The following is a 16,747-nucleotide window of genomic DNA, read 5'->3' on the forward strand; positions in this document are numbered from 1 at the left end:
CAGGATGGAAACATATACGCATAGATCAAACGGTGATATTAGCCATACAAAAGGATAGATCAACGATAGTTCAGATTTAACATAGAATTATAGAAGCAACTTATCTTTATTCTCTTTCCTCATCGATACATCTAGATCCGCCCTGCGCACTCAACTACAGGGGTCCATGCACACAGCTGCAGACTCTTCCAAGCCTTTGCGTACACAGCTACAGAGCCTCTATCCACTACCCAAACCCTCGACTCGGACTTATAGACGCTTTCAGACTATTCTCCTCAAAAACCCATTACAATTCAGATCCAAAATCATACAACCAAAACTTAGCTGCCTCTACCCATAGAGCCTCGCTCTATTTATACATTTCCCTGGCCCACGATCCATGGGCGGGCTAACTCTACTTACATTTTTTTACATTATTTTTGGGTGGACTACCCTTTGACTCCACATATTACACATCGCTCTCCGCACATTCTGCGGTGTCTTTACCCTATCTTTTCCCAAAATTTCGGTCTTTGTGCCCCATGACCGGTATGCGGGGCTTTTGCTACCCAACAGTCCCCCAACACAATCATCGTGACTCGTCCCGAGTCACTCAGCTGGTGCGGAAATCTTCTCACGGAGGTCGGTTAGCAACTTCTGCATGGCGCGTGTTCCCTCAACAAATTCTGTTGCGATCTGTTGTACCTGTTCCAAACGAGCCACTGATGCATCCGTGTCATTTGCAGTTGCTTGCTCGGTATCACATACTTCTTGCATATGTGCTAACTTGCCTTCAATTGTTGTAGAAATGTTGAACGCTTCATCGAGCCAGGGTTGGATGCGTTCTTTAAGCACTGCCTCTTGTTGCCGCGCAACGTCCATTTGGGCCTTGAGAACCTGGGCCTCCCTCATTTTGGCCAACCGCTGTGTGATAGCGACAATTTGTGCAGCCCCGCGAGCTGTGTCATAGGCCTGCTGCAGCTCGTGCGCCTCAGCTTCCACTCGCTGTATGGTTGGGTCCTCCTAGAGAGATGTGAGTATACTAATAGACTGATCTAGTAGTCCCGAACATTCACGGACAACGCACCTCATCGTTTCCAATCCTGCTTGAATTTCTGTGTGGCGTCGTTCGCGATCTTCCAGAGGTTGCTGCGCCTGGAGTCTGAGCTCTGCAATTTGTAAAGTAAGTTCCCCCTGGGCTTTTGCGGCTGCCTCTTGGGCCGTACGGACTCCTGCGGCCATGTGTTGAATCTTGGTAACTGTTGGAAGGTCCTCGGGGATAGCTAACTCCAGTACCGTGCTGCATGCTTCTGCCACAACTTGTTCTACTACCCGATAGCATCCGACCAAGTCAGCATGCTAGAGATTGACCTGTTCTAACTTTGCCTTTTGCTTCGTTAAAGTGTGGAGGGTGCGACCTTCCTTGGCCCGAAGTTCATTAGTGATTCCTTCCTGCAGTTGGTAGAGTATTCCACTGGGTAGGGCAGCTAGATTTAATCCCCATATACGCTCATAGCCTGCGCCTTCGACTATGATAGCACCGGCTGGCAACGGTAAAGTGTTCAGTGTGAGTGTGCGCACCATCTACTCAACTGCGGCTGTATCGTCTACTAAGTTGACCCTGCCCGAAGGTCATGCCTATGATGCTTGCAATTGCATTCGGATCTCCCCCAACATAGTTGTTTTCTCTGTAATTAGATCGATTAATGCACTGGTGGCGGTATTGCTTGCTGGCTGGCTGTTGTCAGTGAATTCTTTCTCCAGAACCTTCGCTATTTTGGAATTTTTTCCAGTGGTCGGTGATTCCTGTCCACATGACCACTTGACTTGGTCTGTGTGGTCCTGCGTCTCTGTTTCCTGTTCTAAGTCCATATCCTGATCTGTCGTGGTCTCTTCTGCCAGCGAGTTCTTGGGAGCCTCCTACTGCGAAACCATTTGTTGTTCCCGACGTGTCTGTTCTGCCAGTTGAATGAGTCGCTACTGGTGGTCCTTCTTCTGCTGTTGTGCTGCTATTTGGTCAAGAATGGCCTTGTTTGGATCGCGCCATTCGAGGGGCCATGCTGCTAAGACTGCGTAAATTACCTCATTTGTTGCCATGAACGGAAGTGTGACCCATGATCATTTCAAATCCTTCCACACCCGGATATACAAGTGATGCATGTCGGCTTTAAACTCGGCCGTGCTCTGGAAATTATTGTAGATCATGGGAGACATTCGTGGTCGTCGAGCAATCCGTGTCCTTATCTTCCCTTCCATAGAGGTCCAGAATGCCTGGATTGCAGAAATCCTTGTTGCATCCCTTGTACCGCATAGCGCAATATACCACACTGCTTCAGGTAGGTTATTTGTAATGCTGGGGAACTACTGTGGTAATAGACACGCGGTGATAGTGAGGTAGTCATCTGAGGTTGAGTATTCCTGCCTTCTCCACACCTAGTAGCCATGCCCATGGCAATAACATGTCTTCGGCCAACTCGGGGAACTTGTCGTTGTTGACAAGGTCCCAATCTTCAAACTTGAGGCTTGGAACGTGCCCCAACGACAATCCTTCGAACCTTATATCATCTAGAAGAAGTGGGGTTTGAAGCTCAGCCTTCGCAACATCCAAGTCCTTGGGTAGTTTGGTTGTCCCTTTCCATGGAGAGAGATATGGAGGTAGTGATGGGAGTTGGAACGCATCCACTTCGTCCTCGGCCTGTGCATCAATCTGGTCAAGCAGGGCCTGGAGATCGTCATCGTCCTCGTCGGGTTCGGTGGTAACTGCTTTGCCCTTGTCGACTGCTGATTGTTTGTTGAATCTTGGTGAGGCCCGGACTGTTCCTGTCTTCTGCTTATTCTTCTTCTGTCGCGGGGTTCATGGGGATTTTGGAACCTTGGGAGCCTGAGTCACGCCCTCTGGCTCTTCCTGATTTAGTTGCATTTCTTCCGCGAACCGTGCTCAGGTTCTAGCCATAGTACTCATGGGGTGCCTGGTAGCCAAATGCTTGCTGCTCTTTCCTGATTCACAGCGCCAATATGCCTGTGTCGTTCCCAGGTCATGAAATAAATCCGTAACTTTGAAAAACTCCCTTCCCTCCTTTTCTAGTTTAGTATCAATGTTCCATCAACAAATCTTTGTGGATATGACTCAGAATGTTCGTCTTAATGGCCCACCGCCTGCTCCTCCCTACCATATCTTATCATTCTTGTCATGAATAGTGGTGCTAACAGTCATCTCTCGATTGTTCCGCACAGTAGCGCAGTCCGTCGGGCGCAGCTGCGATCTAGTGGGCTGAGTAACTTGGGAGAGAACTGGTTTGCCGCGCCTATTTCCCATAGACTTGTTTATAGTTCCATGCCTTCTTTCAACTGCTTGGGGCATTGAGACTGTAGTTTCAACCGCTAGTCATGTGGTCGCACCTCTGGTGCGATTTCTCACTTTCCTTGCCAGCCCAGGTTGCGAGCACCCCTCGAGTGCTTGGGTAGTCATTCTGTCATTGCGTGCCGTTGCGGGGGGTTTGTTCTTCTGAGGGTGCAGGTGCAGCCATGATAGCAGGGTCATAGCTCAGGTCTTGGTCGGCAGGGTACCCAACCTGTCCACAGCTCCTTTCGCATAGAGTGGCTGGGCTTCTGTGAGCGTCGCGGTGTAGCATTCTGATAGATCTGTCCCCTTGTAGTGCGTTGTGGGTTCTTGGTCGTGCCCACGGTTTGCTGACGTCGCGGGACCTATGGCTATCCTGCTTTTTCTGAGCTTCCGTCCATCTCCTATTATAGGCCCATCTAACTCGTGGTATCCACAACTTCCAATAGGGTCGTCTGCTGTGCGTGCTTCCTTTTGAGTCCCTACTGACCCTGTCACCGTTGGTGAACTAAGTTGCTAGGGTGGCTTTGGGCTGCTAAGTCTAAGTGGGTTGGGTGGCAACATATCATACCCTTGTAGCCTATGTTGGTGATGGATGCTTCCCCCAGTTTGCTCGTTAATCCGTGCATGCACTTGCCTTTGACCTCTGCGCCTCTTCCTTCGCATTTTCAGGACTGCGCTTTTTCTTGAAGCAATGGTTGCGCGTGGTATTGCTACAGATACTTTCGGCGGATCTGGTGTCAACTTCATTGATTCGATTGGTTCTTCGGCTTTTGCGGCAATATCCTCAGCTGGCGGCTCCTTTGCTACTATTGTGACCATCCTGTTACAGTTTAGTGTGATTACTTCATGCAGTCGGTTCTGCCATCGTTCAACTTCTTCGTCCGAGTCCAACATGCAAGAACTATCGCGGTCCCACGAGAGTCTACCATCCACAGTTGGATTCGCCCTGTCCTAATCTTGCGCTATGATCTGGTAGATACAGTCCAGTTCCCCATCACTGTCTTCGCCACACATACGTTCAGTATAACGTGCCCCTTCAGCTAGATCCAACAGAATCACTACGCGGAGAGATTTTTTTTGAAGATCATATTTTGTTTCTTGAGGTTGATGATTCCATTCATATCTGTTGCTCAATCTATTCCTAACAATTCCGGATATGGGTTACTATCATCCACAATTTCAATGACTTCAAAATCAGTTTGCGTGCTAGCACCGTTGATGTCCACTGTAACCCCTTGCAGTCTTCCCATAGGCAAAATCTTTTGTTGGTTAGCCATCCACAATTGGATCAGGGACCATTGCAGCATAGGCCTGCCCATGCGTTCCCAAGTCTGTTTTGGTAGGACATTTGCGTCGGAGCCCAAATCTAAAACAACCTGGTCCATCTCATAGTCTCCAATCTGGACAGTCAGTCGCATTTCCCGTCCGGTGTGCAAAGCATGTTTTCCCAACTTCCGGACCATTCGCGGTTCATCCGCCCCTGCGCATCTAGTTATTAGCTCTTGTAGCCCTTTCACCACTTTAGCATCCCTGAGTAGCTTCATACATGTTTCTAAGAAGGTAGTTATCAGAGAAGTATCCTGTTCTGGTCCCAGTTGCTCCTTACTACCCGAAGTAGATGCTTCTGCGAAATTCTTCTTAGCTTCCATAAAGGTTTCCCTTGCTCACGCCAAATCAAATTCCAGTTGTTTTGCGGGGGCCTTACGGACCCACGTATCCTCTTCCAGCTTCTTCCCCTTATCTTCCCCTATAGCTGCGCCACTTCTGAGCATCATATTTACGTTAGGGTCTTCTGCGTGTGGTTCAGCCTTCATCATTTGGACGTTCTGAGTGGGGTTAGCTGGGAGCACCCCCTTTTCCCACATCTGAGCAATCAACGTGGGGAAATCGACTGCGTCGTGATCAAACTGGTAGCATGACGGGCAACAGGCTTTAGTCGGGTTCGTGCAGTCCCACGCGTAATGCCCCAGTCCTCCACAATTATAGCAGATTAATTGTCCTCGTCCCCGTCCAGGTCCCATTCCTCCATGGCCCCGTCCGCGTCCTTGGAATCCTCCTCGCGCGAGTGGTGCGGCCAGATTCTGCCCACGCGTCTCCATCTGCATCCTATACACAGGTGTTTGATCCATCAACATCTCGTAACTGCGACAATTTCTTTCATCGTGACCCACCGTCCTACAAAAGTTACAAAATAGTTGTTGAGGGGGGGGGGTTGTCTTAGGTTTTGCAATAGATGACAATTGTCTGTGGTGTGCTTTCCTCCCACTTGACAGATTGTGCACCAGAGGGTGGCCACCATGCTTGGCCCAGCTTGTACCTCTGGTCGCAACAGTATTGGTCCCCCCGCTGTCCCATAGTTCACGAAGATCGGATAGTGGTCCTTATTGTGGCCCTAGCCTTTACAGTTGATACACCACACTCCTTCCCGTACTTCTGGTCGAGGCACTTGTTCTTGTTTTAACTTCTTCATTTCCAAACAAAAATTTTGGCTCTGCACTTGGATTTGTTGAACTCCCAACCTCGGGTCTTGTAACGGAGTTTCGTGTAACCGCATCGCTGTCTCTAGTGCTTCAGCCTGGGTTGAGATCTTCTATTGTGACAAAGCCGTCCTCAGATGTGGTGTTAAGGATGCCATAAACCAAGCGTTGTGCTGCGCATCTGTCAATGTCATGTTGGCTTCACGAATAGTACTTTTTAGTCTTTGGTCCAAATACCATGGGGTTTCACCCGGAATCATCGTGATTTCTTTGAACCCTATGATCGACTGTGTTTCTAACTTCGGCCGGCTAAACTACTTCTTCAGTTCGGTCTGGATTTCTGCTGTCCCCGCCGTTGGGTGATCGCTTGAGTACTTTATGTACCATGTCAGCGCTCGGTCCTGCAGCGCGCTTACTAAGGTAGCCTTTTGGATATTATCGTCCGTAATTCTGTGTGCGTCCCATACTAATGTGACCACGAACCAAAATTGTTCTTGATCTTCACTTCCTGCTCCCTTGAACACTGGTAGCTAGATCGCGCTCGTCATTTTCAATTTTTGGCGATCTGTTCTGGATTACTACTGCCCCTAATCCCTTAGCTCCTCAATCTTCTTTCTTTCTAGAATTCCAGCATCAGACACCCCTTAGGTAGATCTCGGTCCCAGCAATAGAACCATTTGTTGGCTTATATGGGTCTGACCCAGGTTCAGAAGAATTATTTAGCCAAGCAAATCCCGCAGCTACCGGCCCTTTCGGCAACAGCCCGTGAAGCGCGGACTAAGGTCTCACCCGAGGTAGTAGGGGAGGGTGCTGGAACCAGGTTTCCACACCCTTGGGATGTCTAGATGTGGTTTGGAGGTTTCACACACCGTTCCACAGCTTCGCGCTGCTATGTTTCGCGCGGAACTGAACCAGAATAATCTTTACCAATTATTAGTGCGCTGTTTACAGATCTAATCTATATGATGAAGTATCGTTAATCAGATCTACTTAGCAGGGTCTTTAAGCAAACATTTATCATATATTACTAGTTCGCACACTTAGAGTAAACATAGATTCACATGTATTCAGGATGTAAACATATACGCATAGATCAAATGGTGATATTATCCATACAAAAGGCTAGATCCGCGATAGTTCAGATTTAACACAGAATTATAGAAGAAACTTATCTTTATTCTCTTTCCTCACCAATACATCCAGATCCGCCCTACGAACTCAGCTGCAGTGGTCCGCGCACATAGTTGCGGACTCTTCCAGACCTCTGCGCACACAGCTGCAGAGCATCTATGCACTACCCAAACCCTTGACTCGGACTTATAGACGCTTTCAGACTATTCTCCTAAAAAACCCATTACAATTCAGATCCAAAATCATACAACCAAAACTTAGCTGCCTCTACCCATAGAGCCTCGCTCTATTTATACATTTCCCTGGCCCGCAATCCATGGGCGGGTTGACTCTACTTACATTTTTTTACATTATTTTTGGGAGCACTACCCTTTGACTCAACTTATTACACATCGCGCTCCACGCATTCCGCAGAGTCTTTACCCTATCTTTTCCCAAAATTTCGGGCTTTGTGCCCCATGACTGGTACGCGAGGCTTTTGCTACGCAATAGCAGATCATTGATGCAGAGCCGAGTGCCACTGTGGCCACCACAAAGATCTAGAAAATTGAGCCTGAAGATCCAGAGGAGGGGGAGTGCGTCTTCCACTCACAGATGTGGGTGAAGGGTTCTCCGCTGCAGTTCATTGTCGATAGTGGGAGCCAAAAGAACCTCATTTCAGTAGAAGTCGTGAAGCAGCTGGGCCTAAAGACTATAGAAAATCCACATCCATACACCATTGGATGGTTTCACCAAGGAAGAGATCTTTGTGTCAGCCAGTAGTGTTGCCTTCCCTATAACATCAATCCCTTCACGGATGAGGTATTGTGTGACGTTGCTCCACTTGAAGTTTTTGATGTATTGTTAGGACAACCATACTTGTGGAAGCGACATGCTGTATACGAGTCTAAACCTCGCTCTATGATTATTACTTTGGCTAATAAGTTGTACAGGATACTAGAGGTAGCCCCGCTTATTGCCATCTCTTTTATCACTATAAAGAAATGCAATAAGCACATTTCCCAGACCAAGAAATTCATTTTCCTTATGATTCACCCTAAAGTAAATAACAAGGTTTTGGCTACGGCTTCTAGGAAGGGCTCCTCTGCACAAAAACAACATATGGAAAAGGTCGTGGAGGAGTACAGGGACATTTTTGCCTCACGCACAAGGGTACCTCTGCACTGTCAGGTCAAGCACTCCATTGAACTGACCTCGGGCACGCCGCTGCCCAATGGACCCATTTATCAATGCTATGTTCTGGAGAACGATGAGATCAAGAGGAAGATTCAAGAACTAATACAGAAAGGGCACAACATGCCAAGCTCATCACCCTATGGGAGCCTGATTGTATTGGTATGAAAGAGGGATGGGACCTGGAGAATTTGTATTGACTATCGGGTGCTGAAAAAGATCACTATCCCAAATAGTTACCCAATCCCGCGGATTGAGGACCTTCTAGACCAATTCAAGGGGGCCAAATATTTCAGCAAGATTTATTTTAAGTCATTTTATCACCAGATGCCTATCAAACCCTCCGATGTGTGGAAGACTGCCTTCAAATCCAAGGAGGGACTTTTTGAATGGTTGGCCATGCAATTTGGATTGACGAACACCCCTGCAACCTTCATGATACTGATGGATGACATCTTGTGGCCCTTAACGAATGCATTCATGGTGGTGTATTTAGATGACATCTTGATCTTCAGGCAGAGTTGGGAAGAGCACCTCCATCATATTCAACAGATCCTTCAAACCCTTCGACAACACAAGCTGTGTGTGAACTTGGAGAAATGCACCTTTGGCCTGACCCAGGTTCAATATCTAGGGTACATCATTGATGAGAAGGGTGTACATGTGGTCCCATCCAATATACAAGTCATTCGAGATTTTCCAATCCCAACCACTCGAATAGAGCTCTGCAACTTTTTGGGTCTTGCCAATTTCTACTGTAGGTTTGTGTTGGGGTTCTCTCATATCACTTAGCCTTTAAGTCAAGTCACCAAGGGTGGAGTGAAAGAAAATTTCTTTTGGTCAGAAACCCATCAATGAGCATTCTCCAAGTTGAAGAATCGCCTCTCATTTGCACCAGTGCTCACATTACCAGACCTACAACATCCATTTGAGATTGAGATAGATGCCTCCGATTATGCTATTGGGGTAGTTCTTACTCAACATGGGAATCCAGTGGCTTACCACAGTGAGACACTTTCAGACACAATCTGAAAGTACCCCACTTATGACAATGAAATGTATTCTGTTGTGCAGGCCTACCATCAATGGAAGCCTTGCATTTTGGGGAAGGAAACAATCATCCACACATACCACCGATGTCTATAGTTCATACAGACACAAGGGAAGTTGCAGAACGATCGCTATCAGAAATGGTATAGCTATCTGCAACAATTCCATTTGAACATTAAGTAGAAGAATGGTAGCACCAATAATGTCACTGATTGCCTCATCAGACCTCCGATCATGGCGCTGATCACTATGCTCTACTCCTATGGGAACGAGACACCGGGGTGGCCACATGTTTACAAGAGTGATCCAAAATTTGGAAGCATATACCAGACAGTCCTAGAAGGGAAGAAAGCTCCAAATTTTCACCTTCAGGGTGCACTGTTATGCCACTTGGGACACATATGTGATCCTTCAAGTGAGCGTGTGATTTGGGAGGCACACTACAGTCGGGTTGTTGGAGATTTTGGAGTAGAGAAAACAATGACGGTATTGCAGAAGTATTTTTATTGTCCGAAACTTTGTCAGGATGTTGGGAAGTACATTATATCCTGCACCACTTGCGCCATTTACAAACCAACCATCAAGAAGCAAGGCCTGTATACTCCTATACCTACTCCCAGTCAGCCTTGGGAATCTGTCTCCATGGATTATATGTCAGGCCTTCCCTCTACTAAGCATGACAACGATTTCGTTTTCACGATCGTTGACAAATTCTCTAAGATGGCCATCATGGCAGCCTGCAAGAAGAGTATCTTAGCAAAGGCCACTGCTAAGCTCTTCTTTAAGTGAGCGTGGGTAGACTTTGGGATCCCACAGTCCATTATCTCATATCGGGATAATATATTCCTCAGTGCATTTTGGTCAAGTCTCTGGTTGATGTTGGATACAAAACTCACTAAGTCCATGGATTTCCACTCCAAACTGATGGCCAGACAGAGCTTGTCAATAGGATGATCATACACATTTCACGCATGTACAACTCGAAGCATCCACACACATGGGATGAAAGTCTCCCCTATGTCCAACACAACTACAAGAGATCTCTCCACAACTCAACAGGTCACAAACCCTTTCAGGTAGGGATGGGATTTTAGCCATTATGCCCCATTGATGTGGCCATACCATTTACATCCACTCAAGTAGATTCAGCTCACGTGCAGTCTGAAGCTAAAAGGGATAATAACTTCATTGAGCGCATTCAACACATCCGCCAACAGGTCCATGATATATTGGACAGATCCAATGTTAAGTACAAGTAGTGGCATGATCAACATCGAGTGCTGCACAAGGTGGGCAAAAAAGTTTGGCTTCATTTGCAGAAATTACTAGTTGTTGGGCCCCACTAAAAGCTTCGCCTGCTCTGATATGGGCCATACACCATGACCAAGGCCGTCGATGCCAATTCCTTCGAGCTCAACATCCCACCATTCCTTGGTTTGCACCCATTGTTCAATGTAGATCGCCTTCTGTTGGCATAGGGGGTCTTGACCTAGGTTCAAAGTTAGCTGCGCCAACCAACAAAACCCTACACTATTGGACCTTTCGGAAACAACCCGCGTAGTGCAGGTTGCAGTCTCACTTGAAGCAGTATGGGGTGATGTAAGAACCAAGTTTCTGCATCGAGAGACTAGTGTGATGTCTTCCAGTGCCTCAAATCTGCCTTCGCACAAATCGATACACTATTAGGGCTCATCGTTACAACTCTGTGAAACAGCCTTCAGACCTTTGCGAAGGTCTACGATTAGTCCTTGCGTACCCTTAACAATCAATTTGTCTAATGTGTATTAGAGAGGAGTCCTAAATTAGGGTTTTCACAAATCTACTTAATTTATTAATAAACATCAGAGAATTCTTTAGAGTCTTCATGAAAGTACTTATACATGCATTGCATATATCATTAAAATTTATTCAAGAGAATCATGTAACATTCCATCAATATTCCATAAACCACATCATTCATCGACATCATATATCATTAATCGAAATAAACAAGAATTCTTCGGAAACTGTCTTTATTGATCTTCAATTCAAGGTTACAGACTCAAAACTACCTTGCGCACACAGCTGCAGGGGTCTGCACATTTAGCTGCAGACTTTACCTAGGCCTCTGCACACTCAGCTGCAAAGCCTTTCTTCTATCTTACCCACTTTTCTTTGCTATCACTTCCCCTCCATTATTCTTCTTCATTGCCTTAGACTATCTAAGACACACCTATTTATAGCCTTTTTCATACAATTCCATGGTCCACGGACCATGGGTGAATCTCCAAACTGACTCAAAATTTACAAAAAACAAGGGGCTAAACCACTTTGACTCCTATTCATCTACGGGCTCCGTATCCACAAATTGTGGATAATTTACATTATTTACAAAAACTATTGGAAATAATACTGGGGGGGGGGGGGTGAATCAGTATTATCAGATCAATAATTTAATTTTCAAAAACTGATTTGTATACACTACTTCAGCTAAGTGAACTAGCGTATATACGCAACTGTACTTAAGGCAACCAACGTATATGCAAAGATCTTTGATTTACCCAAATTATCATGCATTGAACTTTAACCAGTATATCAGGAATTCATTAGACAATGCAGTCAAAGCAGAATAAAAAATCACACATAAGCAACACACATAAACACCAAAATATAAGGTGGAAACCCAATGTGGGTGAAAACCACCTGCTGCTGTCGTCTCTGTCTTCTTTTAATAATAAGAAAATAGTTTACAATTTTTGTATTGGTGTAGACTTATACCAGTACGCAAGCTTCTACCTGTAGAAGGCTACAATCTTCTCTCATTCTCCAAATTTTACTGGAAGGGAGCTACAACCCCCCTAGCTCTTGTACTAGCCGATATGTTTACTAGTACGTAGGTGCCGACCTACAGAAGGCTACGACCTTCTCTCTTTCTCCGGGGACCATGTTTCATAAATTTTCAGATTGGATCCATCAACAACATCATAAGTGTAATTCAATCATCAAATATATCTGCATCAACCAATCACCTTTTAAACCAACCACAGCCGAATCAATCAATCACTTTGACAACCCAACAATCTGATCATTCAGAATACTGTCACCAGACTACAGTAACCAGAACCCAAACTAGAACCCAGAACTCTGCAACAGTAAACAACATCAACTAAAACATATTTTATAAGGTATACTCTACTTCCATATGTCAAACCTTTGTGTGTACGCACTTTTACCAAAGTGAACCAGCGTATAGATCTGCAAATCAAATTTATGATGTATACGCTGATTTGATATGCAGAAGCAATGTGTATACACTCCTTTTCTAAAGTGAACTTGCATACAGATCTATAAATGATGATTTAAACATTACAACTATTCCAGACTTTAGTCATATCTAGATCATCACATTTACAGACTACAACATGCACCAGTTATTCAGATACATGATCAAACCATATAAAGATAATTCATTTCAAGCCTTAATATCCTGATTCATCATTAGATCTTATCCTTCATCAAATGCTAAGGTTCATCCTTGGTTCAGATCAAGCACAACGCCATAAGCCAATAACCTGCATATTAGATCTCACACTTCATCAAATATTTGATACTTGCACAACTTGGCCTAATGACCTTCTCCTCCTTTTATAGTTTTAGGCCTTTCTCAATACCATGGACCAAAACCACTTAGGACCAATACCTTGGACCAAATACATAGGGTCAATACCTCGGACTAGATACCTTGGACCAATACCATGGATCAAAATACCATGGACCAAATACTTCGGACCAAAACTTTGTTTTCCAAGGTATACACACTTTTCCTTTTGTGAAAGTGCGAGTGTACGTATATGCAACTTTTATACAGTGAACTTGCGTGTATACGCATCTTGGTCAATGGTGAACCTACATATACCTTTCTTTCTTCATTCTGGGAAGACTAATCTATAATTTTTTGCTGTTAGCCTGCTGCACTGTGAACTCTCATCAGAGAGAGTTGCCATTGTACATTACTTCTGAACTGATTCCTTTGAAATGCCCTACATTTTGTCATGCATTCTGTCACATTTGATATCTCTTCTGTAGATTCATCTAGTTACCACATACAAGTGAGTTGTTCTGCTATATGAGGGTTGCCATCAAGTACAACACATGCATCATAATGCCAACAATCTCCCCCTTTGGACTTGATGGCAACAACCACACCAACTTACTCTCCCCCTTTGACATCAAGGGAAAAGGGTCATGCTCCCCCTGAGTACATGCTGGAATCTTATAATATGCTGAAGTGTACTGATTGAGCTCCCATGATCAAGTCCTTGCTCTCCCTGAGCACAAGCAAAGTCTACAAAAAGATGACTCTATACCAATGACCTTCCTATCACCAATGACTCATACATACATCCATCTCCCAACCAAGTGGGGATATACCAAATTTTAATCATCCACCCAACCAAGTGGGGATATACCAATTTCTTATACATGACTGAAAGATAGCAGTTATTACATCATCTTTCCCATGCATAGTGGGGGTACAAATTACATCATATGACCAAAAGGGACTCATCAAAAGACTACAACAGACAAAGGAAAATTATTACATCATGGGTCTTGATATGACCTTTACATTGAATGATATACATGAAATTTATACCAGAGACAAAAAAATCTAAACAAGACCATGATAGTCATCAGCAACTATCATACACCATGTATGAATTGCTCCATAAGCATCTGTGAATAGCATCCAGACCATCAACCTGTATATGTCCATCAAAAGAATCACCTGAATCAAAACAAGTTTGTGGATCTGTACCAAGATCTTCTAAGATAATGCCAACAATGCATTATTAGAAGCATATGGTCCCCTTGAATCTATGCCAAATGTTTACTGTCAGATCTGATCATTGCATATATCAGAAGAATTATCAAGGCATCATCATCAATCAGATATACATCAAGTGATAAACAACTTATGAGAACCAACATATATTCACATGTCATCAGCAGATCGTAACCATCATCAAGCAGATAATTCAATGAACCATATCAAACCCCTTTCTCCTAATTTTGGCCCACTGCTTTTCCTCAAACCAAAATATACGTGACCGTGCCCACAGAAACTAGCATATGTACGTGACTACACTTCATGAAACTTGTGTATAGCTACCTTTCTAAAAAAAATGGATTTTAATAGTAGGATGATGCAACAACTACTCCCAGCTTCTATCTGAGATATTCAAATGTCTCTCTGGGCAATGGTTTAGTGAATATATCAACAACCTATTCTTTGGAGGGAACATACTCCAATTTGACTTTTTTTTCAAGCACTTTTTCACGTAGAAAATGATATTTTATGGGTATGTGCTTGGTCTTGGAGTGCACCATTGGATTCTTTGAAATACTGATGGCACTTGTATTATCACATAGAATGGAGATGGGTGGAGTACATGTGATCTGAATGTCTTGCAATGTTTGCATCATCCAAAGTAGTTTTGTGCAGCAAGATGCAGCAACCACATATTTTGCTTTAGCTGTAGATAATGCAAGTGAACTTTGTTTCTTGTTGAACCAAGACACTAACCTGGAACCCATATAGAATGCACCACCACTTGTGCATTTTCTATCATCAACACTTCCTGCCCAATCTGCATCTGTATAGAGTAAGATCTGTATTGCTAGGATACCATAAACCAAAGTTCTGTGTTCCTTGAAGATATTTGAAAATCCTTTTGACTGCCTGAAGGTGTGATTCCTTTGGATTTGCTTGGAATCTTCCAACTATTCCTACTGCATGCAAGATGTCAGGTCGGGTACCTGTTAGATAAAGTAGACTGCCAATCATGGATCTGTAAGTTGGTTGATGTACTGCTGTTGATTCATCATTTGAGATGAGACTGCATCCTGTTACCATTGGGTACATACTGGTTTAGAATCTTCCACGCTGTACTTTTTCAAGATCTATTTGAGATATTTGGTTTGTGAGAGAAAAATACCATCTTTATTTTGTTGAACTTGTAGACCAAGAAATAGGGAAGCTAACCAAGCAAGGACATTTCAAATTCTTACTGCATTACTGAAGCAAAATTCTGACTCATGGATTCTTCATTGCTACCAAAAACGATATCATCAACGTAAACAACAATTATTAGCTATTTATTAGCGTCAATATTTGTATATAGATTGCTATCTGCTGACACCTTTGAAAAACCCTGTTGGTGAAGATATTTGTCAAGATGGTAATACCAGGCCCTTGGAGCCTGTTTTAGACCATAGAGAGCCTTTCTAAGTCTGCATACAAGTTTTGCATCATTTCCAAGAATAATTCCATTTGGTTGTTCAATATAGACTTCTTCTTCTAAGTCTCCACTAAGGTAGATTTTACATCCATTTGGTATATTTTGAATTTCTGGAAACTAGAAAGAGCAAGAAACATTCTTATGGCTTCAATTCTAGCAACAGGTGCAAAAGTTTCTTCAAAATCTATACCTTCTTGTTGAGCATATCCTTCACAAACAAGTCTGGCCTTGTTTCTAATAACTTCTCCATTTTCATTCAACTTGTTTTTGAATATCCATTTAGTTCCTATGATATTCTTATCATGAGGTCTAGGAACTAATTCCCAAGTATTATTCTTTTCAATTTGCTCAAGTTATTCATTCATGGCCTTGACCCAACATTCATCTTTGCATGCTTCATTTATATTTTTAGGTTCAGTGGAAGATAGTAATGCTAGATGGCTTGAAGCTTCTGTAATAGTTCTTCTTGTCTGCACACCTGCCTCTTTCTGTCCTAAAATTTGAGTTTCTGGATGATTTTTCTTGACATACCTGGACGGAGTCCTTTCTTCTACCGTTATCTCTTATTCTGGTGCTTCATTAGTTTCTTCTTCAGAATTAGTGTGATTTGATGTGGGAAGATAATCCTCATCTTCTTCATTGTCATAATATTCGGTTTTTATCTGTTTTGGATTTTTGCATGCTTCATCAACCACAACATCAATACTTTCAATAATTTTCCCAAGTCTTTTATTATAACATTTATATCCTTTACTTCAGGAAGAGTAACCAAGAAGAATACCTTCATCTGCTCTGGGTTCAAACTTACCAAGTTTTTCATCAGTCCTTTTGATGTAACATTTGCTTCCAAAAACTTTGAAGTATTTTACAGTAGGAGTCTTACCATACCAAAGTTCATGTGGAGTTTGAGTGCTATTTACCTGAACATTTGCTTGGTTGAGAATAGTGATGGCGGTGAATGCAGCTTCACCCTAGAAGGTTGCAGGAGTTCCAGATTCATCTAGCATAGCTCAAACCATTTGTTGAACAGTTCTGTTCATTCTTTCTGTTTGCAGTTCTTTCTTTCTCCATATTTTGGGTTTTAATGGAGTTTGCTCCTTTTGAGATATTTTCTGAAATTTGCTCCTGCATTCAGATTCTTCATGGTCGAAGTTGTTATAGATTGAGAATTCTATTTCATTTTCAAGAAGAGAAAATTTATTGTAGGAACTTTTCTTGATCCCTGTCACATTCCTTTGATTTCGTGCTTCTCTAGTCATGATGGTCTTGTAAGCAACACATTGAGCAACTTTGTGTCCAAAGTTATGACATGAAAA

This window comes from Pinus tabuliformis, chromosome 2_1, assembly GCF_031772625.1.
Source record: "Pinus tabuliformis cultivar Carrire ecotype Pingquan chromosome 2_1, CPIR1, whole genome shotgun sequence".
Lineage (NCBI taxonomy): Eukaryota > Viridiplantae > Streptophyta > Pinopsida > Pinales > Pinaceae > Pinus > Pinus tabuliformis.